Source organism: Trachurus trachurus (assembly GCF_905171665.1).
Source record: "Trachurus trachurus genome assembly, chromosome: 10".
NCBI classification, from domain to species: Eukaryota; Metazoa; Chordata; class Actinopteri; order Carangiformes; family Carangidae; genus Trachurus; species Trachurus trachurus.
Window position 1 is genome coordinate 28,513,257 of NC_139894.1, and position 24,531 is coordinate 28,537,787.

The window sequence follows — 24,531 nt, forward strand, 5'->3', positions numbered from 1 at the left end:
CAAATGTCGCTGAGACTTTGCAGCGTTTATGGCCACCAACTGTCAAATACTGCAGCAGGGTTATTGTGTTTTGTGTCCCTCACATACAGTAGCCTACTCTCTGTATGTCCACAGTCTCACATGAGCTTCAATCACAGCAGTGATGCACAGACAATGATTTTATAATAGATAGTGACAGCGAGTGTCAGCATTACTCATACGCCTGGTGACAATATTACTCAAGATCTGTCCAACAATGCTTTTATCAAAGGTTTTCATACCAGATGAAGAAAACCAGCCACTGCCAATTCCTCCTGTTTGTTCACCAGCTTCTGCATCACTGGCAACATGCTTCAGGAACTGACTCATAAAGCACAGTTTACTGTTTTGTCATCCTAACAATGCTCAAATGACAGAATGGAGTAAGCTTCAGTAAAGTAAGGAGAAAGCCACTAGCCTAGAAATCTAGACGCACCCTAGCGGCAGCAAAAATATTTGCTCCGTAGGTGGGTCTAGAAACGAGCCATAGGAACTTTTTGAGTCTCGAACACCGATTGTGTTCACCAATCACAGCGCTCTATCTGTTTAGAGAGTCGTTGGGCGGGCTTAACGTGATGACGACATACATTTTAATTGGCTTGTCAGGCTAACGTCATCCTGCTCTTTGCTCTGATTGGTCGTAGCGCTAGCTAGCGCTACCCTATTGCGTGCAGAGGCAGTTTGAAAGACAGCCTTCATCCCGCCCCCTGGATTGAGCCGAGGTCTACCGGTCGTTTCCAGACTATACATTTTAGTGATATAGTCTGGCTCGTCAGGCTAGAAAGCCACATGAACTTCGTTTAAGTTTGCTCCTCGTCATGTTTCTAAAACAAATACATCATTTTTATTCAGCTTTGGCAACAACCCCAGGTTACTTCCAACATCAAAATGTGAAGCAGTGGTTTCCTCTTTTTCAGGCAGATACATGTAACTCCTACTCAATACCAGTTTTTACAGCCAATTTCAGTTGTTCCTTTTTGTATTTGTTTTTTTCTTCTTCTTCTTCCCCCAACTCCTTTTTATGTTTGAACTTCAAAAGCAGCAATTCTGTCTGATGTTCAAATGTTGGGCCAACCATAGAAGTGCTTACACCTCTTACCTCTGCACATCAGCTTAACTTGAGCAGAGCAACCTTCACAAAATTCCCCTCGGTCCATTGCTCCAGCAGTTTCCCCAATGTTATTAAAACTCTAGATTTGTTTTCGCATTACAGATCACTTGTCCATTATTCATCTCTTGATTCTCTCTCTGTTGCTAATCAGCCATAAATTTTGATCCTTTAGTTTTTGCCATGGATGTAATCTCTAAACACAATCAGACTGTTGATGATGGGGTCCAGTGGGTAAGTAGTCCAGCTCAGCACAACATACAAGTTCTTACAGATTTTTATTAGGGATGCACATCCTGAAATTTTTTTCTGACCGATAACCGACGCTCATTAACCGATTATTAACTAATAATCGAGAGGCGTCAAATTAGAAGTTGAGAGAAGTTCAACTTTATGCAAATGAGGAGCGTCGCCACCGCCGCGGCAGCCAGTTGCAGACCGGGAGTCTCACAGCGGGAGAAATTGAGAGCGCCTGAGTGGACACATCTTCCGCGCTGCTTGAAAGTCCTGCCCCTTTGGCCGCCGGCTGCTGGAACGCACCATTAGATGGCCGCAAATGGTCCAATGTTGAACTGTTTAGCTACGAAGTGCAGCCAAACGTCAGGCTGAAGAGAGAGGAACAGCAGAGAGCTGAGCTACAGGTGAACTGGCTGGAAAGCGCAGCGTTGTCCTTTTTTTTTTTTTTTGCAGCGCCGTTGTTACAGTTGACGCACAATCGCACATCTATGTCCATGTAGCCGTGTAGACCTTGCTTCATGGGGACTGCACTGCACAACTGGCACATATTGTCAGTGTAACTTTTTGCTGCGAAATATTACATGTTGAAACGCCCCCATGAGTCGACGACAAAGATTGTATATAAATGCTCTATTGAGTGTATGTGACTAGGATACACACACGCTGCTACAGCTGTGCAGCACCACATTCACTGTGCTCTGGCTCAGCTGATTGGCGCCCAGGTGGAGGTTAGATCTTCATGTTGAACTCATTTTATACATACAAAATGTGCAGCCAAACACCAGGCAAAAAAGAGAGTGCTCCTCTGACAGCTCATCTGTGCGAGCTGCAGGTGAATAAAAAATATAAAGATTATATTAAATACAAGAACATGTCTAAGGTATACAAACTTTTTTTAACATCTCTACATTAATAACACCTTTTCATATATAAAACTACCTGTAAAGACCTTGGCATTCATGCCACAGACGGGGCCTCCTTGAGAAGAAACTGCTGCCACACCTCACAGTCAGAATAATGCCACATGAGACATTTTTCATTACCTGATAACCTAATTTAGACAATGCACCTTCTCCAAACTAACAGTTGTGTGATTCTTCACCAAACATTAGAAATAAAAAAACAAAAGCTACACAGGTCTGCCTGGGAAAACTCTTATTTTGGTGACTACTCAGCTGAAAGGATGGAAGAAACATAGAGATTGCATGAGACTACTTCCAGTAAAGAAAAATAAAGCATGCAGTCAGTTAATCATTGAATCAATTATTAACTATCAAGCTTATTTACAAACCAAACCAGGGACCAACTACAGAAGGAGAACGCTGGTTCATTTAACTCTTTAGAGTTAAATTTCTTTTAGGAGCAGTCACACCAGGAGTCGGCCATTGGCCTCTGGTCCATGTAGGTGAATACTATTACATTTATGGTGTGTGTGTGTGTGTGTGTGTGTGTGTGTGTGTGTGTGTGTGTGTGTGTGTGTGTGTGTGTGTGTGTGTGTGTGTGTACGAGAGAGAGAGAGAGTCCTGGTCATGGGCGGCCCACTGAAGAAGATGTAGTGCTACTGTAATTAAGAACTGAACACTAATTTAAATCACATACCTTTTCAGCAGGCCCATAAATCACAGTGAGTATTATACTGGGAGCCCATTCACACTATGGCTGATTGAAAAATGCATTGTACATCTTAAGGATTGATCACCAGATATTTCATCAACCATTTCTTATTAATGGCCAAGAATTATACACAAGTTGAAGTGAGATATCAGTTATTGTCACACACATATATCACAGTGTAATCACCTGTGTTGTCAGTTTCCCACTGCACTGTTGCAGGTCAAGGTCAAATACTCGTCCCTACACTAAACAATGCTCAATAACTTAAGCCTGCCACACACATAAAGATAATCGGGCTGATTTTGCCCCGATTTTCCCCCTTCCGACCACGGTCAGACATCGCCCGATTATATTAAGCTCTTAAGATTATTTTATAAGATTCTCTTGTAGTGTGTGGTGTGTTAAGAGTCAAAACTGTCCCGCTTTCATTAAAAAAAAAATGACGTCGCTCTCATTGTCCATTCCGGAAATAGACCCGAGAGAGTAGCTACAACAATATGGATCTCTTTCTGAGTTTTCTGACCGGAGGGTCAAGATTCTGAAAAATCTTGATGTGTGTGGTGTGCTGTGTTTGGAATATCGCAGCACACCACACACAATACGATCAAAACTGTTCAATCACAGATTTTTTATCTTCATGTGTGGGGTCTCTCACAGATTAAAAATCGGTTGAGATTTATAAAATCTTTATGTGTGTGGCAGGCTTTACTCACAGGGCGGTCACACATTCATACAGTCAGTGAGCATTTTACACTTTTACATGTTTCCAATCTACTCTTTTATCAAATCTAAAAGGTTTACTAGTCACTTAGTCATGAAAACAATTGAGTTTTGAAACTCAATGTGTACCAAAGAAAGACATCCCTCACACCTCACAACCGGCCACCACTGCGGGTGAGTGTGTCCAGCCTCTGGTCTCTATAGTTGGCTCACAGGGTAGAACCTTCAGAAACAATCACGCCACGGTCAAACTCAATGAGGTCACATTTCCTCCATTCTCCTGTAACTGGAGTTAAAGGGATAGTTCAACATTTTGGCAAATCCGCCTATTGCCATGGGGGTAGGTTTATTACCTTTGATTATCAGTGCATGTTGTTTTGAGATCTACGGGGCAGAGACGTGAGCTGCTCAGCGAACACAGTTCACAAGTCCCCTGTCCCTCATACAAATACACAATCCAACAACGCCAAAACGCTCTTGTGGACAAGTTGTGACCTTCACCACGCTATGAAATAATCATGTAACATTACGAGACAGAGTTGTTTTCTGGCCAGAACTACATTCCAGACACGGCTGCTGGGCGGAGTGATTTCAAAAATGCAAGTAGTTCAGAGTATTTACTTCATGTGTCATAATGTTACATAATTATTAGTGCTGGGCATAGATTAATTTTTTTAATCTAGATTAATCTCACTGCAATCTTGGAGTTAATCTAGATTAATCTAGATTAAAATGGCTCATTTGAATTCTGATGAAGGCATTCAAGTGATGCACGATATGAAAAATGAGAGAGAGAGATAACCCATAATTTCCTGCTTCTCATTGCCGATACCGATAAATTCATATTTTTATATAACATAATAGGCTCTAACCCAGGGGTTTTCAAAGTGTGAGAGAGTGAATGAAAAATAAACAGCTGTGCCCCCCCCCCCCCCCCCCAAAAAAAAAGAGAAGAGAATTAAACATAGCCTATATATTATCAGTTACTATGACCAAAACAATATTTGATTCATTAAACATAAATTGGTCTTTCCTGTAGGATTTGTTTGATTTACAAGCTTGTTTCTCAGCATATATTAATTATCATGACAATATAAAGCACTGACGAATAAACCTAAACATTGATACAGAACTCTGTAACACACTCATCACACAAGCAGCTTCATGCTCTCCCTGTGTGATCATCTGGGAAGCAGACAGTCTGAGGTTGAAGTTTATATCAATGCACAGGTGACACTGTGACAGGTCTCTGTACATCTTGACCACATGTCAGCTGTTCAGCTGGTCAGCTCCACCGCGACGTGCATCTTTTTTCTTTTTTTTATAGGAGCGGTATATTGCGGCTTTATGCGGGAGGACACGCGGTGCTACAGCTGATCCAATGTATTTATCTGAGTGAGAGGCACCGGGTCGCTTTGAGCTGCGTTCATATGAAGTTATAGGCTACTTGATGCTGTGCAGCACCTGACGCTCTTCTTTTTCCAACATGCACGGATATAACGACTGTACTATGTGTGATTCGCTCCAAGCGACAGTGGTAAAGCAGCTGTTTTAATTCCCGCTGTGGAGCTGTTAATATGTCACTTTATTACATTTTAATATTTTTTCAGAGGGAATCTAACCGTGTAGATCCCCACTTTGTGGTTAGTTTATCCAAATAATGCCTGTTTGCTCCGACGTTGTGAGAGCAGCCGACCGGGAGCAGCAGCAGCAGCTCGTCACAGACGCAGCTGCCTCCGGTAACGCCGGTCAGCTGACGTGACGGTCAGCCTGCGTCGCCGGCGGCATCCCGCGGGGAGAAAACGAGCAGAGTAACTGACCCGCAGGTTTTTAGAGGTTTTCCGCCGGTGGTTTAATTCTTTTTAGGAGATTAATGTTTCATTGATGAAACCTAACAACTGTGGAAGCCGCAGTTTGAATGAAAAGTGAAACTTACTGGACAGAAGAGCAGCGCAGCCTCGGGGCTCTGTACAGAAATCACCACGTCACGTCAATAAATTCATGTTTTAAAATGAACCGAGCGGTCTACCTGTCATTTAATTGAAATAAAAAATACAGCAGAGGGAAATTCGGTGCGACTCTTGTTTTTTTCGTGCACGTCCGCGGTGCACAGCTCCACGACCTGCTTTGCACAAGGTGCACGTTGACCCAGCTCCCAGTCAACTTTGAGAATAGATTAACGGAGATCATTTTCTTATCGCGCTATAAGAGTCTTGCGTTAACGCAGCAAGTTAACGCAGCAAGTTAACGCCGTTAACGGCCCAGCACTAATAATTATACATGATTATTTCATAGTGTGGCAAATGTGCAGGTCACAACTTGTCCACGAGAGTGTTTTGGAGTTGTTGGATTGTGTATTTAATGGGTTTGATGAGGGACAGGGGACCTGCACGGTACCATTCACCTCCATTGTGTTCACTGAGGAGCTTGCATCTCTGCTCTGTGGATCTCAAAACAACATGCACCAATAATCAAAGGTAACCTACCTACTCCTGTGACTAAAGGGATTATGTCAACAGACGATTTTGCTAAAATGTGAACTATCCCTTTAACTTCCAGTATCTGCAGGACTATATTCCACTGCTGCCACTTGGTTGGATGATTGGGTAATTGCATTAATAATGTCTACAGGTCTTCCTAATAAAGTGCTCAGTGAGTGTAACTCATGTGGGTGGGAGTAGAGACTCCAGCCTTCATTATGCAGTGATGTTCTCACTGTTGCAGCACATTAAGCTCTGTGTGTGGACTGGAATTTCACAATCATAGTTGTTGTTTGACATCTCTGGGATCCTTCACAAAGGTGTGAACAGGTTTCTATTGCATCGTGTGTTGTTTCTATCAACCTCTGTCATTCTTCACTGTGATTATATAGTGAAAGCTACACTATGACTGACCTTTCACAGCTGTGCTCTGAACAGCTGGTGTATGTTTAAACTAGGCTATGTTTCACTACAAAAACACTGTGATTGCATGTTAATATCTGAAGCTATTTGGAGACACTTTTGAACTCACTATGGTTACGTATCCACTGACTTTTCACTCAATTTCTAAAGCATTTTCAAAAGAAAATGGAAATGAATACAGTTTTCCATTCACAACTGTTTAGCAAATCATAGAGGCTGGGTACCTTGAGATAACCAGTCAGTGACCTTGATTGTTTTTGTGGGGTAGTAAATTACTGTGTAAAAAAGGATCTTCATACTAATGAAAACTATGTGACAAATGTAACACCTGTGCAATGTAGTACATGTAGAAATACACTCTGAACTTGGGCCAATTAAGAAAAGGTAGGTGCCCCCACAGAGGATAGGAGGATCACCTAGACTAATTTTTGGAAAGACAATAACAAAAACAATCTTTACTACCAACATTGTAATGTTGAAATCCACAAAATGAAACCTTAGGCTTAGATATAGCCTATCTAAGCCAACTAGAAGTAAAAGAAAAAAAATAACAACTGCATAATAAGGTGTTGAAAATAAATAAAAACAGTCAACAAGTTAGTGGTTGGTTAGTGTCCACCATTTGCAAGTGTTCAGTGTTTACTGTTTAGTCAATGTCCATCTACCCAAGTAGGCTATAGGCTAATTTGTTTTAATCTTACCCCAGCGAAGAGATGGTTGTCTTCCTTCAGCAACTGTTGACATCACACCGTCCACACGTGAAGGCCTGCTTGCTGCTCCCCATCTGCTGCTTCCACTCTCAATAAAAAACAAAGAGCATAGATAGAGTATTTTAAAACCTTTCTTATCCTTGTTGTTGTTGTACGTGAACACATAGGCTATTAAATGACACAGTCACACTGTACAATTCATTTAGAATAACCAATATGCAAATGTATGTATGAGTAATTAACAAATTCTAAAATGTGCAAAATGCACAATAATTATTAAACTTTTTTTTGGGATGGAATTCTATGAAGTTACTCTCCGTAAACACAGTGCACACAGCTGTGTATGAATTAGGCTAATTAGAAACACCTGTGCCCATGTTGGCTTCCACCAAAACACAGCAACAGCTAGCTTGTAACTTAAATCTACTGTATTTCCCAGGAATAAACATCTTAATTACCGCTCAACGGGGACAAGCACACGTTCAGTCTGCCTCCTTTTGCATTTCTTCTCTGTTGTTATGAAAGTCTGAAGAGACACATGACCAAGAAGTAACGTTAAACAATCAGCCGTGGTCGAGAACGTCTCTGGTCGAAGTCAGATAGCATGTTAAGCTAGGAGGCTAATAACAGTCGGGAGCTTCCGCCCTTCAAAATAAAAGACCAAAAAGGCGATGTTCGTCGGTCAACTGCTCGCGAAAGTGGGGATCCTCTTTTAAAACAAGAACTCGCCGTGTTATGCTGATTCATCATCTTTAAATTAATTTATCAAAACTTTGGAACAGCTCGACTGTCTGTGGTGCCTGCGCTCTGGTCAGCATGAGAGCATGGAGCCTCAGCGCCGTCACTGATGTGGAATGAATGCGCGCCCTTTGTGGGAGTTACACACAAACAAACATGAGGGTAATATGGTATTTATGGCTGTTTTCTTTATTGTGTAGTGCAGATCTTGTGTTTTCTCACTGTTCCCATTTGCCTACATTTATCACAATACATCCTATTGCGTCTTTATTGCTTTACTTTAGCCAAGCAGAAAAACTTTTTTTGTTTGTTTGTTCAATAGCTGCACTAATCATCCATTGAATAGCCTACACAGTGCAAAATTATTTAAATTGCAAAGTAACTTTAAATTGCTGGTGGCTTTCAATTAAGTCATAAAACAATAAAGATATGGCTATCAATGAATCAGCCATAATGACCTAGTTTTATTGTTGTGGCTGACCTGTACCTAGATATTGAACATGTGTGAGGACAGAGCACAGGTGACTAATGAATTTTAAAAAAGTTTCAGTGAAACATCTGACAGTTCACACGCTTTTGGACCACTTAGTGAAATTTCATGCCATCTTGGTTTTTAGTAACTTGGAGCATTATGCTGAGGAAATGTGTCATTTTGGCAAACACTAATCAGTTTTGGGCACTGTACTAAATGTTTTGCAAAAAGTGACTTCTGTTGAAAAATATGTGCTCAGACAACTGAAATACCAACTGTGTGACAAGATTTAGTTTTTTATTTATTTAGCTATTTCCCTCTGAGAATTCCTCTCATGGATCTAAATCATACAGTAGGCTACATACACGTTGAGGAGATTACAGAAAGACTGAGAAGTTTCAGCTCTGTTTCCTGGGATAAAGATTGTTCCTTGGAGCCATCAAAGGAGAGAGCAAGTAAAGAGGGAGGATGGGTGGTGAAGAGGGAGGTAGACAGAAAGAGAGACAGAGGGATTATAGCACTTTAATGTTTTGTGTCACAGATGTCATCTAATGTTCTAAAATAGATACCTACTTAGAGAAAGACTATGAAAGAGAGAGATGATTAAATACTGATGTTGTTTATGAAGTGACAAAATGTGCTACTGTAACTGCTACTGCTTCAGTTTCAAGATTATCTGCTGCTGTTGCAACATATGGCATATAAGTATTTTATTTCTCTGAGGCGCGCTTGAATTTTACATTTAATTTTAAACAGCCCTCAGAGGCAGTGACACAAATGCATAATGAAGAATAAGTGCAGAAGGAGACAGAGGTAGTACAAAGCTGTATTATATGTTAAAGTTTACAGTGAAGGCTACCGGCAGAAAACATTAAACTGTCCAAGAGTAAATGCTGGTCAAATAATGACCCCATTTCAAATGATGGCAAGAAATATGGTGGTGAAATGGTGTGAAAAGGCTGTAACAGTTCAGTTGATTCTACAACAAGGCTTCATTAAATCCAATTCTCCAAGCTTCTCATTTAAACAGTATCAGTAACACATCAGTTTTTCTCCCTAAATGCTGTGAACCAATGTTCAACTTCCAAGTTCTGCTCCTAAACACTGACATTTGTCACTAAAAACCCAAGCCTTTCTATCTCAATTGCATTATAAGATATGTCACTACGTTTACATGCACAGCTAAGTTGAGCTATGCTCATGGCTGGAGTTCTGTCCTTGTCCCATGCAACAGGGAAAATCGAAAAACTGACGGTGTCCTCAGTGGCAGATTTAAGAAATTTGGGGCCCAAGGCAAAGGCAGGCATGGGGCCCTCTGAAATGAGAAGACAACACACAAAACAACAGGTCAATTATACGGATAGGCTACATACATTTTGACAGAATAGCCTACACATTATTTTTTACCAGCAGGTTCTATGATAGAATACGTAGGATAGATCACATACATAGAATTGATTTCACTAGCCTATATAAGTTATAATTTCATGACTGTAGCCTATATGTGACAGAAATGATTTACCTTTACACAGCTCAAATTTGGGCAGCAGCAAGCCAGTAGAAGCTGTCCTCTATGTTGTGGTGCTGAAATGAGAAGACAACACACAAAACAACAGGTCAATTATACAGATTTAAACATTTTAACAGAATACACATATTTTTACCAGCAGGTTCTCTGATAGAATACTTAGGATGGATATATGACAATTGCTTAAACTGCCCCACAGTACATGATTCATTCAAAATTAGCTCAACCATAAACATCTACAGCAGTAAATGATAACACACATTAAAGCAATATTAATACAAAGTTAAAACACTGAGGGATCATTTTAATGCAGAGTGAGTAGTTGTTAATAACTTCCTTAAGTTACATAGTTTCTAATGTTTTGAATGCATAACTTAACACATTAAGGACTACAAATACCTGCCAAAATTGCCTGTAAAACCTATGGGCGATTTTAGAAAGACCCCCCAAAGCTTTCCTGGAAATTCAACATAAAAAAACGCCTACTAAATAATAGATTTCTCAGCCTCTGTAGCAAATAGAAACGAAATGCAAAGCTTACTTCAAAATTATCCATACAGTTCCGTCTTCAAGGAATACTTATCAATATAGGAGGGAAAAAATAACCCCTTGGGCAGGTTTGATACTCACTAGATCATCTCTACATGACAGACCCTCCCCACAGGGGCCTGTACTACGAAACAGGCTTTGAGGTTAGCGAGGTAACTTCAGGGTTAACCCTGGGTTCTCCGTACTATGAAGGTGGTTCACTTCTTACCGGGATACGTCGTTGTTGTACTTTCCGGTTGTGGGTTGCTGTGCAGTGAAGTGAAGAAATTAATCACTTTCTGGAACTTGGAGAACAGCTTTCTGTTTTCCGCCTTCTTTCTCCTCTTCAGCACCGCTGGGACAGCTTCTTTTCATCTTGTTCTTTTCTTTACTTTTCTCTTCTCTACTCTCCTCTTCTTCTCTCGCCACTTCGCGCCGTTTGTTTTCGTTTTGCTGCTCTCTTCCTGGATCTGTTCTGCACATGCGCAGTAAGATGGACTGATCCATTGTAGTGGACACTGAAGGGGGGGGGGCCCCGACACACACATAATAAAATAAGCATTCTGCTGACATAGTAGCGAGAGGATTTTAATCAAAAACATAAGTAATGTGCGCAAATAAGTAATAACTGTATTATCCATAAGTGTATGAGGATTTTTGTGGGGCCCTCAGGAACTTGGGGCCCTAGGCAACCGCCTAGTTTTGCCTAATGTTAAGTCTGCCCCTGGGTGTCCTACTCCTGAACAAAGGTGGCAATATGTCATTTCAGTGGGTTAATACAGACCACTTTGCGGTCGACTTTTCTGTCACTGAGCAAAAATATGGAAATAAATAACTTAGAGTTCTCAACTTCAGTTCCCACCCTGACACGCTGGTCAGGGTCGGGTTTGGGCTGAAAAGATACGAACGACTCGGGTCGGGTTGGTTTATAAAACACATATTCTCGCTGGTTGTACTGTGTGAAAGGCTTCGGGCCGTCTTCTATGCTGCACTTTGTGTTATCTTTACTGTTGTGAAGCATGCACACGTGCATTGTCCAGTTTCAGTCCGATTAAGGTGTAATGGAGGTGAACTCACTCACCCATAAAGGACGCGCAAACCGGCTGCCAAGTGCTCATTGAGCTCTTGGCAAAACGGTTTGCATCGTCGCCTGCCGTGCAAGAGACCAGGGTTCGAACGCCACCTGGGGCAGTCCGTACCGAGAAACACAATGCAGAGGGCCAGATCGACATCAGCTACAAAGGCATTTCCAATCGCACAATTTCGGTGTCTTTAGTTGTTCAGTTATAGACGGATTAAGGCAATAATTTGTTTGACATATAGCTTTTTGCACACTACACATCTTGAACAAAGCAAGGGATCCGTCATCAGCCTGCAATATAGCCTACTTACAATTACACCCACATTAGGGTCTAGTGATGACAAGGGCCATGTGCTATCATGCTAGCCATGCTAACCAGCTATTTGCTGCTGTGCAAGCACACTGAATAGACTTTGTTTTTAAAACACACACCTAAGACTGACTGAAGTGTGACTCCACCTGGACCAACCTGCACCAACCTGGAAACATGAGAGCTCCATTCTACCGGGCTGCACGGTGGCAAGCAGCTCACTCCCACTCCAATTGGCAACGAGCTGGAGGAAGTAGTCATGGGGGAAATATCTGAACAGCCACGCATGGACTTCTTCCACCCAGAGATACGGGCGAAAATGGGTGATAATTTGTGTTATGAAATAGACTGATAATATTACCGTACTTAGAAAACTCAAAACATTTTAAGTGGCATGGTTGCAACCGTTGATTAGAACGCAGATACAGACAGAGAGTAGTCATTTTGTCATCTGTGGTCGTCTTCTGTCAATGCAAAATCTCATTTTGACATGTGAGGACTCGGACAACGTACAGTTTCAGCCACTCACATTCGTGCCCCCTCTCTTGCAGGCTGAGTCCATCAGTGTGTCAAGAGTTCACAGTCAGTTCAGATGTCTGTAATAAGAACAGGACAGTGACCGGACAGTGTGGGAGACTTTAGACAGGTGGTGATTACAGCTAGCAAGATGACAGAATGACTTCAGAGGAGAGCACAGGTGAAGTTACAGTACACACAGGTTGTCTGTTATTGCTGCATAGTTCTGTGTAGGAGCTGTAGTTTCAAGTCATTGTACAACTTTGTTAAGATTACAAAGAGACACTTGTTGAGAGTTGTGGAGTGGATGGTGATTTGTCTTATGGAAAGTTAACCACAGGAACACGTGTTTTCAGGATGAGTGATTAAAGTAATGCTGAATGAAAGATTGCATTGAGTTAAAGAGGCTGACATCACTCCCTATTTCATTCTAGATATGGATGTACTGTATTGTAGGGGTTGCACAGACTAGTCGACTAATCGACTAGTCGACTTTACTGCTCCACAATGACGTTTTCAGCTTGACGTCGACTAGTCGCTGATCATGTAACAGTAGGCTACAAGAGTAGCGGCTTGAAACAACAGCTGAGTGCGCTGAATGAAAAAAATACGAGCGCCGTCAAGCTGGATAGAACGAGCGCGTACCAGACAGGAAGTCGGGCACAGAAAAGGCGAGAGAATCCGGTCAATTTTCAAAATAAAATAAATGATGATTAAGTTTGCTTGTCCGCCTAGATATTTGTCAGTTGCGTCTGCACACAAGACACACATCCATACACACAGCGCTAGAGACAGACCTGTAGCCTACAGACGGGTCGATGTTTGACCGGAGCGGAGAGAGCAGGAGAAGCTGCTGCCTGACACCGGCGCTGCGCTGCCGCGGCCAGTGTGTCGGGCTGTCGGCAATTAAAAAAAAAAAAAAACTCCGCTCATATCGACAGCTTTACATCGCGCACAACGACAACCAACAACAGCAACAACCAACCAGAAAAAAAATGTGAGTGAAACTGTGAGTGAGCAGGACTGTGACGGTGACGAGGCCTGTGTGTCGTTTTCCTCCATAATTGTTTAACGGACAGTAGCTACAGTATTATCTTTTGCACTTGTATAGGAGTGCATGTTACAGAAAAACAAACTGATTTACAGCTTGTTGTTTATAGGCTAAAGCTGCTGTTCTGTGGACTAATTTCTGTGCATGAGCGTCTGTCAGTGAATAATCTACAGATTGTTGCCAAGCATTTCCCTCCTCCTGTGATTTTAGTTATGATGGGAAAAATATGAATGACGTCATCAGTGACTAGTCGACGTCGACTCGACTTTCATAACATTAGAGTCGACTTTTAAAAATCTGAAGTCGTGCAACCCCTACTGTATTGTATTTTATCTGTGGGAGAGAGCTCTGTATAGTATACATGTATTGTATAACATAAAGGAGCCCTGAAACCTTTGCCACTGTAATGATGTCTAAAATTAGAAGACTCACTCGCTCTAACCTTGTGCTTCTTTTTACCTCCCTATATTGAAATCTGCTCTTATACCTTACCTTGGTATTGGCACACTGGATGTCAAATTCAACCTGGTGGTGCAATAGTATATATTCCCATGTAAAACAATGGCATTGTTCATGAGCATCCCACAGATTGATAGAACTGATATCTCTGATAAAGCTGTAAAGGATGGTGGTGTACATACCATATTACACAGCCACATGTGGCTGAGTAATAAGTGCAGATAAGAGATTACAATATTATAATATTAGGTACATATATTACACAAAATATAAGGTGCATAAATTAAAACACAGTGCAGTAGCAAATGCATGGGCACTTACAGTAGTTCCTGATAGGGTTAGTGCCACCAACTGTTAATCTCAAAGTGCTCTGTTCCTAGTATTTATATTATATTGTATTGTATTGTATTGTATTATTATATTATATTACATTATATTATATTATATCCAACAATAAATGTGTTGATTAATATCTTGTGACCAGCCAGAGGGCTTTAAATGTAAAACGTGTGTAAGTAAGTAGGCTATAAAAGATTGGGATTAATTATAGTAGCAGAGTGGTGAGTATGTCATGATCTTGTTGTACTGATAAAATTAGTGCTGTGGGAAGATACAGAAACATTACAATGAATTTCAAGACGTAATCTAAATCAAGTGGACACGGAGGAAGTTCATAGAAAATCAGAAAACAGGAAGCAGCCTTGGATCTACAATAAGCACGTTCATACTGCAGACGAAGCCACTATTTAGCGAGCATTTACAGTAGGCTTTGCATCCTGGATTGCTAGCGTAACAACCAATAATAGAAAAAGCCGAAAAGGTCAGAGCTGCAGCTCCCGACATGAAATGAAAGAGACCAAGTCTGAAATAGACAGCGTTCAACAGCAGCAGGAGCTGGAGCAGAGAGAGAGAGAGAGAGAGAGAGAGAATGGAATAGAAATCCAGAGGGAAAAAAGGGTTAAAAGTCTTTACATGATGATTCATTTACGTGTTTAAGCCTATTTTACACCGCCGCCCCTGTTCGTTCCCCAACAACAATAGGCTGTAATTTTCCATGTGTTGATAAATTAGTGACTCTCTCTGCAAGCTGAACACGCCGCAACGCTATTATGAGAAAAGGAAAATGCTACTTTAAAAGACGAGGGACGAAGGGATCGAGGTGGGGGGATTGAAGGGACGGAGAGAGCGTGCAGTTAATCATTGTATTGGGTGGGCAAACGAGAAAAGGACAAAGCGTTTTAATGAAAAAACGAATTAGAAACGTGACAGACAGGTGCCACCTGTAGATTTAGAGATAAGAGGAGTAACGTGAGGAGGCTAAGAAAGAAAAGCAAGAGCTCGAGTGTTAATCCGGACAAAGAAAATGAAGGAGAGAATGAGAAAGAGGGGAGGATGTGCCAAATTGCGTGGGTGTGTTAATGACTAAGTACTCACTACCAGAAACATTACAGCATGAGACACAATAGGAGACAACAGGGACTATTTTAAATCCAACTGTGCCTCTGAACTCCCCCACGCACCACCAGTTCCCTTACACTTACACACATATTATGATGGCTGAGGGCATAATTAAAACGGCCCGAGGCAGAATCTGGCAGCAAGGTGTTTCTGCCGGGGCACGCCGAGCATGTCGGCGTGTCACAGAGCTGTGTCCCTGAAGTTGTGGGTTCGTGTCTGGAGGTTTGACTTCACTTGATGTCGTCCAGTGCCGCCTACCTCTCCTCCGCTCTCCCACGTTGTTCCTGCCACTCCGCCGCGCGCTGACGACGGAAAGATGACAACAAGATGCAAGATGCTGAGGGATAAAAGAAGAAAAAAAAAAGCTGTGAAAGTATGAGTATCTACTGGAAGCCTGAGAAATGTGATGGATAAATTGCATAAAGGCATGAAAGATACCAGGTTTCCAGCAAGCTGTGTCACTTGGTTTCAAGGTATTTAATAATACTGGTGTATTATTCTCACAACAGCTTGGGAAGTATCCTGTAGTGGCCTTATTGTAACATGTTTTAAAATAGAGTTAGTACACTGGACTCATTTTTGTGGTAGCTATCCCACATGTATTCCTTTGTTTCTTTATCTATTTTCAAATGGTCATTGACAACACTTTGATTGGCAGTTGTGCGGCTAACACAATTAGTTTGCGAAACAGTTATGTCGTGCTAACTGCTCCGCTAACTGTGCTAGCTTCTAGAGGTTAGCTCATCCTCATGAAACGGTTGCAACGACAATTTCTTGAGACATGCCTTGTTCTTGGACCATGAAAATACTAAAGCCATTATTGGGGATATAGACCCCTTCATGGTCTAGCTACATCACGATGTAGACCATGGTTGGGTCGGGTCGGGTCTTTGAGAACTGGCAGGACTGAAGCAGCTTAGAAGCTGCTCAAACGGGCGTTCATGGGCTTTGAGAGTTTGGTACATGAACTAGCAGAACTTAGAAATAGACCAGGCCCGTGTCTATTTGGGACTCAGCTTTTATTTGAGAATTTACGTTACATAGGCTATGACAGTCTGGAGTCAACTTTTTAAAATAACACTCAACATCTTGGAGGGTGGGCGCGTACTTATACAGTAGGCTATAGGCTACTCACTAAAATATGCGTTTCCCTCGTCCATTCATGAAAAAAAAGTCTGTTAAAACATGCTAACCAGCGTTTACAAGCTAGCCCCCCCCCCCCCCCCCCCCCCCCCCCCCCCCCCCGAAATACGTCACACTTTTTACAAGCTGTGAAGGGAACTATGGAGTGCCTTCTTGTGTCAAACAACACGGGCACCTAAGTGGCAAAATCTATGCCCTACATTGGTAGTAGTTCAAAACTTAATGTTATATACCGAAAAGACAACTGCCGGCGGGCCCAGCATGCATTAGAAGCAATACAACACTAACCTTACCCTTACCTTCAAAGGGTTAAGAACCATTATTTGCTATGGTAGTTTTATTGACCTTGATTTGCAGAAAAAAAAGTGAAAAAAAAAAAATATATATATATATCCTAATGCCCTCAAATGCTGGTCCAAGCATTTAAATGAGTGTCCTACAAAGGGTTTATACAAGTTGTTCTTGCAACAGAGAGTCCAAAGCAATCAAATTGGAACCAATCAAAAAACACCTGCCTATTGTGTGTATTGTGTGCCCAGCAATGACGCATGTCTGTCCTACTTCCTGCCATCACTGTTTCAATGGTCCAGAAAAACAACAATTTCATTGCATCAGCACATCCTCTCTACCATCAGGCTCTCTGTCTGCACGCTGCCTCTAGTGCACAGGTCACATGACACATGAGGAATGATACATGATGTGGTGTGTGTGTGTGTGTGTGTATGTGTGTGGAACTAGTCTATGAGCAGTGAATTGGTTGAAGTGTTTGGGTTTGTACTGAGTGGGAGACAGTCATATTTCACAAAAGCAAAGAGTTTGTGTGCAGCATTGGTGCTGTGAAAGCAGCATTCACACCTCCATCTAATTAACCACCAGTGTGATGTTTTTTTTTTTTGCTTTTGTTTTTTACTTTGTCAATTTTCTCCACACAAGTGTTTTCGCTGTTGGCACAATGTTCATCTCCTGACAAATAGAACTCACAGATCTTTAACAGCCCTAATTCATATTTCTATCCTCCCTTTTTTCTTTTAAAGATAGGCTACGCTCTTTGGTTTTGACACAGCACCCAATAACACACCCATAACCCCAAGCTGTGCCCTCACTGCTTTAAATTGCCAAAATGAATCAATAATGTAATTTTCTTGTGTTATCATCATGTGTTATGTATCATCTTCAACAATTAATATACATTCCTCACAGCTGTATCTTTTGTGACATGACGGAAGCTGCTTGAAGGTTCTTGGCAGTGAAAAATGACTTTCTACAGTAGGCTAATTTTCATAGAACTGAGCTCAAACCTGCTTTTACCAGAGGGAGAAACTGAAAAACTCTGAATCTATCATCATCATCTGTGGATGTAGTGCACGAAACAGGACTGGATGCAGATATAATATACTACATACTATGACTAGAAAGACATTTTAATCTATCAGATGGCTTGACTACAGATAACAGTTTCGCAAAAATTCACAGCATCCCATAAATGAGACTGTAGTAAGTGCTTCAGTAGAGGTTTAAATCTGCCATTACAACAATACTTCCAGCTATACTATGCACAGCAGCTCTTCACAATTTGCTGCTGCCTTGTTTTGTTTTTTTTCCCTCACAGTCCTGGAGGTTAAGGAGTTGTTATTATATCATGGCAAACTGGGATAAAATCCAAAAGCGGGGCTACGTACGTCATAAAGAAAAGGTGAACTGCATCAAACAGACTTCATATGATCACACAGGGCTCTGTCAACTGCAACGACACTTCACTGTGAACAGATTTATTTTGGTCTTTACTGCCATTATGGTGGCAAGCTTCATCAAATCATAATTGACTTCTGAAATAACCTTGTTCCCTATTACTTATGCACTTGGGAGTCCTCCGTTCATTTGTTACATTACTTTTCTGTGTCTGCTGCTTATGCCCTTGACATCAGACTTTCTTATGGTACATCATATTACTGGAATAATAGTGTGTCTTACTGCTTAAGTGCTTGACATACTGTCTTAGCAGGTTTTCCCTTTTAATGTCATGTTTCTTTGAAATTCATGCAATAAATCAGGTTAAGAAGGTAATGACACTGTCATCTTTAAAGGGTCATTTCACCCAAATTATAATAGTCCATTAATATACACTTGGCTGTCAGTTTGATAGGTACACTTACATACCTTGTCACGGTTAAAACAATAAACACACAGACTGTACTGACAGTAGTGTACCAGACCTCCGTAGCCATGGTTACAATTACATAATGTCATGGTTTGGTTACATTTTGGAAAAGATTGTGATATGGGTTAAACAAGTTTTTCATTGACAGATCCTTGTTGTTATGGTTACAATAAGAACAATATGGTCAAAGTGGAAAATAAAATCAAAATAAACTGCTACTTTCACATGGCAACTGAAGACTGTTCTCCTATGTCATGTTCTGTTTGCTGTTTGCCAATCATACTGCAGACTTCTTCACTCTACACGAATTCGGCGAGCGATTTGATTTGTGTATGCCGCCATCTTGCAGCGGCACCATTGCTGCGGTGACTTGTGTCAGTCATAGTAAACTGATTCTCTATGACAGCATCATAAATACCTGGATTGGTGATGTTTAGTGTCCCCTAGTAACTGATGAAGGTATCTTAAATGAATACTGATATTAATTTAGGAATGAATCATTTGTTTGAGCGATTAGCAGGAAAGATTAGAGTAACGGGGTGTTCCCACCAAACGCGATGACGCTTCATCGCGCGTCGAGATTACATGTAAAGTCAATGCAAACACGCGATTAGTCGCGTCATCGCGCCGGGCGATGCGATGGACGCGATAGCGCGGCGCGATGGACGCGTTGGCCGCGAAAAATCGCCTCCATCGCGTCGCCCGGCGCGATGACGCTTCATCGCTCGAGTTGAAATAATTGAACTTTTGCGGCGAATTCGCGTGCGACAGCCAATCAGCTTTGAGATCGTCACCGACGTGCTGACGTACGGACGTACTGGTGTTCCCTTGGCAGCTTAGTCAGAGCGAGTCTATTGACAATATTAGAAGTTTTCTGGTTTAGTTTAGTTTATTATTCAGATCCCCATTAGCTGCAGCAAAGCCACAGCTCTTCAGTGTTGCTTTTCCGGTGCTGTTACAAACGTTTTTTGTTTGGATATTCGGACCTGAAAGCCCGTTATCACTGCTGTTTTCAACCAGCGGGCGCTGCGAGCCGACCGCCCCGTCCCAAAGCACTCAACAGGCGGTCAGTCACACAATAATGTCACGGAGCTGTCTCCTCCTCCTCCTGCAGCCAGAGACCCACACCACTGTTCCTCTCCCATCTACAGGGACAGGAACAGTGCAGTGACGGTGGTTATCTCTGCCAGAGAATGAAATAGTGGGAGAAATGTTGTTGTTTGGGCGGGCTCGTCGCGCGACGCGATGCCGCGACGAGGCGTTTTTTGCATTTTGAACCAGCGTCAAAACTGGAGCGTCTAGCGCGACGCGATTTCATTTGACGCGCGATTCAATCGCGTTCATCGCGTTTGGTGGGAACACCCCGTAACAGGGAGATGAGAGACTGTATCAAACACAACATAGCATACCGGTACGTTATGTGTGCTGACGTTAGCAAGCCAGCAGCATGATATTTAATCATATGGACAGGCTACATGAATAAAAACAACAACAACTTGTGCTTTGTTTTAGATATTCAAGAATATTTTATTGATCAGTTGGCCTCCGATGACCAGAAAAACGTCAATTACAGGTCTCTGATTTATGGTCATGGTTACCTGAGCTCCGGATGGGTCGGGCATATTTTACACCGGCTTTTAGACGACCATGATCACATCATATTGAAGGGATCAGTGAGACATTTGCAGACCATCCACTGTCCCCACGATGTGAAGGTAACGGTGAGAAGGGAGAGTAGCCAGTTTGTACAGGTCAGCTGTGACTGCATGGCTGGCAGCTGCTGCTGCTGCACACTGTACAATATAAAACGTCTCTGACTGTACGTTACGGTCTAAGCATGGACAGTCCTCCTGAAGTAAGAGGCTGTGTTTTGTTCCAACGTTGTTGTACTGTATTCTGCTGATATTAGATCAGCCGAGGACGGCACATGTCCTCCCAGCCTTCCTAGACATATTTACAGAAGAGAAAAGGTCCACTTCTTGGCGCTTGCATTCAAATGCCCGCTTCGCGCACAGAGCCCATGGCTGCCTGACTGGGAGCTGTCACCACAGTAATGGCGGCTGCTCGACTAACGGTTATTTTGCTGAATTCGTGTATAGAGCTTTATCTGGCCTCCTGCCACAATTACAGTGACTGCAATCAACTCGATTTCTTCAGGAGAATAATGGCCAAACAATTTTGGAAAAACTCATACTCACCCCACAGTTCTCTAGTAACGGGGGTCAAGTCTGATCATTTCTGTTAGCCTACTTTTTGAAATCAGTTGTCTGGTTTTTGTGTGAACTTAACACCACAGCTCAGGTATTGGGAGTTGATAAGGCGGCCTTGTCGGAATGGTGGGACAATGGCGTGTCGGAATAGCGGTATGCTGGAATGGTGGGATGTCAGAATGACAGCAGGTAACCAATACAGCGGGTATGATATGGATTTTTTAACACTCTCAAACTTTATTTTCCATTCAGTAATCAGCCCTGGCCAAAGTTACTGGTCATTTTGTAGGTTGTGGTCTGCATGTGGATGCCTTCCAGCAACAACAAAAGAAAAAAAAAAAGAAAAAAGGAGAAGATAGCACAATGTTGTATACATCCAGCAGTGTTCCTTTATGTTTATTGTTGATAATTAGAACATAAGCACACATTGTCACAGAGCAGTAGCAGCTCATACACTGAAAAGTCTTGTACAGTTCTGTACAGAATAACTATACTAAGTGTGTACAACCTAGTAGAGGAGACTGAACAGTTGTCACTGCAATAACCTTGCTGTGAGCTCCACGCAATGCTTGTAATAATTTCCATCAAACTAAATGTTAGATTTACCTCAGATGACATTACAGCTGCTGCAAGTTTTATTCTAACTATATCCTCATTCCTTTAAATGAAATGGTTTGAGATGTAAACATACTGTAGACCCCAGTGCACATCTAATTTCATACAGTTAAAATGGCTATTGCGCTCAACATGAACCGTTCACACTGCATCGTGATCAAATCCTCATTTATCCAGAAACCTTTTAACTCAAATGACATTAGGCTGGACCCATCTGAAGTCTGGCAATCCAAGATAATTAATTTTTCTTCGTTGCAAAGAAGTACTTGGGAGCAAATGCTCATCAGCAAATGAATTTCATTTTCAGTTTGGGTAGGAAGCGCTCATTTTTGCTCTCTGTAATGTGCCTCAGTGGGTCACTGCTGATTTATAAATCCTGAATTCTCACTTTCACAGCATCACAACACCACAAACAAAACAAAAACTAAAAGTGATGGAAGTTGATTGGTCATTCTCAAGTTTTACTGACTGTGAACATTTAAAGACACCAGGGCCTGTCAGAATTTTATGGACAGTTAAGTATGTCCTTGTCAGTAACAATATGAGGTGATTTTATTACCCAGTTGTTGTAAAGCTCTTTTTTTTCAGCATTTAATTATGAGCTGTAATTTCATGTTTTTTATTTATACATTTGAATCAATTGACATATTAATATTCTGTTTCAACAAAATAGAGATATGAGAGACTAAAGATAATTAGTGTCTTTGAAAAAAGTGTTTATACCAGTGTAAAAAAGTGTGTGTTGAATTGTTTGAGACATTTATTGATTTTAATATGTGACCATGAAGATAAATGTCCTCTCTTGGCAGCATTGTGTAGGTCTGTGCAGTTGATATCTATTCAATCAAAGAGAGTTTGACGAGTTCAGAAAGCCAGAAAAACGCTCATAACGTCAGCATACACTGTCAGGTTTGTGAGGTCTCTGCAAGCCTCCAGATGTCAGTGAACTTCAGCTGCTTTCTTCTTTTCAGTGCCAGGAATGTTTACTCTGATCGATTCCTGTTGTGGCTGCAAGTTCAAAGCAAGTCCTCTTATCTTCACCTCAGAATGTCACTTCTTTTTGATGTGAGTCTTTTGTCAGCTCTTGGCCTATCAAGTGGTCCGTTGATGCACCGACCTCAGAAGGTCACTGTAAATCATTCAGTATCAAACATCTAAATAAATATAAAGTGGAAAGCTTGAGTGGAAAGTGGTCTTAGACCCCTCTGTGTGGTCTTTTCTAACCCTTCTCCATGATTCTGTCCTCATCTCTTTCTCTCCCCGTTTTCGTCCAAATTGTACAAAGTAGTAAAACTCCTAAAAGTGTCCTTGGAGAGTCCGTCTCTGGTGCCCTTAACGTTATGTTTTATGTATAAGTTAAATACAACATTTTCCGAGTGAGTTGCAAACACGGAGGTAGAGTCTGTGTGTGTATTTGCATGTGTTGTGCGTTTGTGCATGACTGCATACACTTGTATTTGTGCTTTTAATATGTTAATTGTGCAAACAGTTGTGCAATGCAATGCCATGTGAGCACTGAAGGCCTGCTTCAGGTGAGTAGAAAAAATATCATGTTTTAAAGATGAGCTACATCCATCTCTCTCTCTCTCTCTATGTGTGTGTGTGCTGAAATATTAATGCACTGAAAAACACAAGGGACGTCTGTGGAAGTCTCCCCCTTGTGTGTTAACATGGCCCTTAAGGGGAATAACTGTGGACGGCACCAGGGAAAATTTGTATTGAAACATACAGTATAAATGCACAATATAGTGAATGTACAAGTTGAAACATTCTGTATTCAAGTCTCTTTTTTCCATGTTTCTTTGTATTTTAGGCTGCATGACAAATGCGCTATAAGTATAGAATATAGCAGGATCTTCCAACACCAAAGTGCCACTTGTCTTACTGTATGTGGACAACATAAATCCAGTGTCTTTAGATTTGAAAAAAAGAAGTAAATTTGCTCAGAGGTCGTATCTTATAGTTTAAGTAGATTCAGATTATAAGACAGTCAATGACTTGTTTGACTTGTAGTTTCTTGGTCTCGACTCTGGACTTTTTCACCTTGACCTGGAATGTGACTTTGGACTTGTCACTATTACCTACTGACTTCGTCCTGTCTTAGAACCTGTTGGGTGTAACATGGACTTGACCTGGGACTTGTTAGTGTTAAAGGGATAGTTCAACATTGGCAAATTGGCCCATTGCCATAATCCCCATAGTTTTAGGAGTAGGTTCGTTACCTTTAATTGTTGTTGCAAGCTATTTTTAGAACAGCGGAGCAGAGCCACAAGCTGCTCAGAGCTACGCTACGGAGACTCATTGAATTTCTTGGTTTCCCTCATCAAACTGATCAAATACACAATCCAACAACTCCAAAACGCTCTCGTGGACAAGTTGTGACCTGGACATTCACCACGCTATGAGATAATAACAGAACGTTGTCAACGGAACATTGTCGAGGCAAATGCAGAGACTGCTCGCTGAAAAACTGCCCCCGACGGGAACGCGCATCAGCGGTTTTGCATGAATTTACCTCGAAAACAACTCCATCTCATAACGTTCTGTTATTATCTCATAGCGTGGTGAATGTGCAGGTCACAACTTGTCCACGAGAGTGTTTTGGAGTTGTTGGATTGTGTATTTGATGAGTTTGATGAGGGAAACCAAGGAATCCCATTAGCCTCCTTGGCATAGCTCTGAGCAGCTCGTGGCTCTGCTCCGCCATTCTAAAAATATCTTGCACCGACAATTAAAGGTAACGAACCTAGTCCTAAAACTATAGGGATTATGGCAATGGGCCAATTTGCCAACATGTTGAACTATCCCTTTAAACTGGAGCTCAACTTTGGACTCGTTTTTGTTTTGAGATTGGACTTGTGACTTGGTGGTCTTACTGTAATGTGAGACATGTTGCTCTTGGGGCTTCATAGACAGGACATTACACATACAGTATGATTTCTAAAAGAATAACT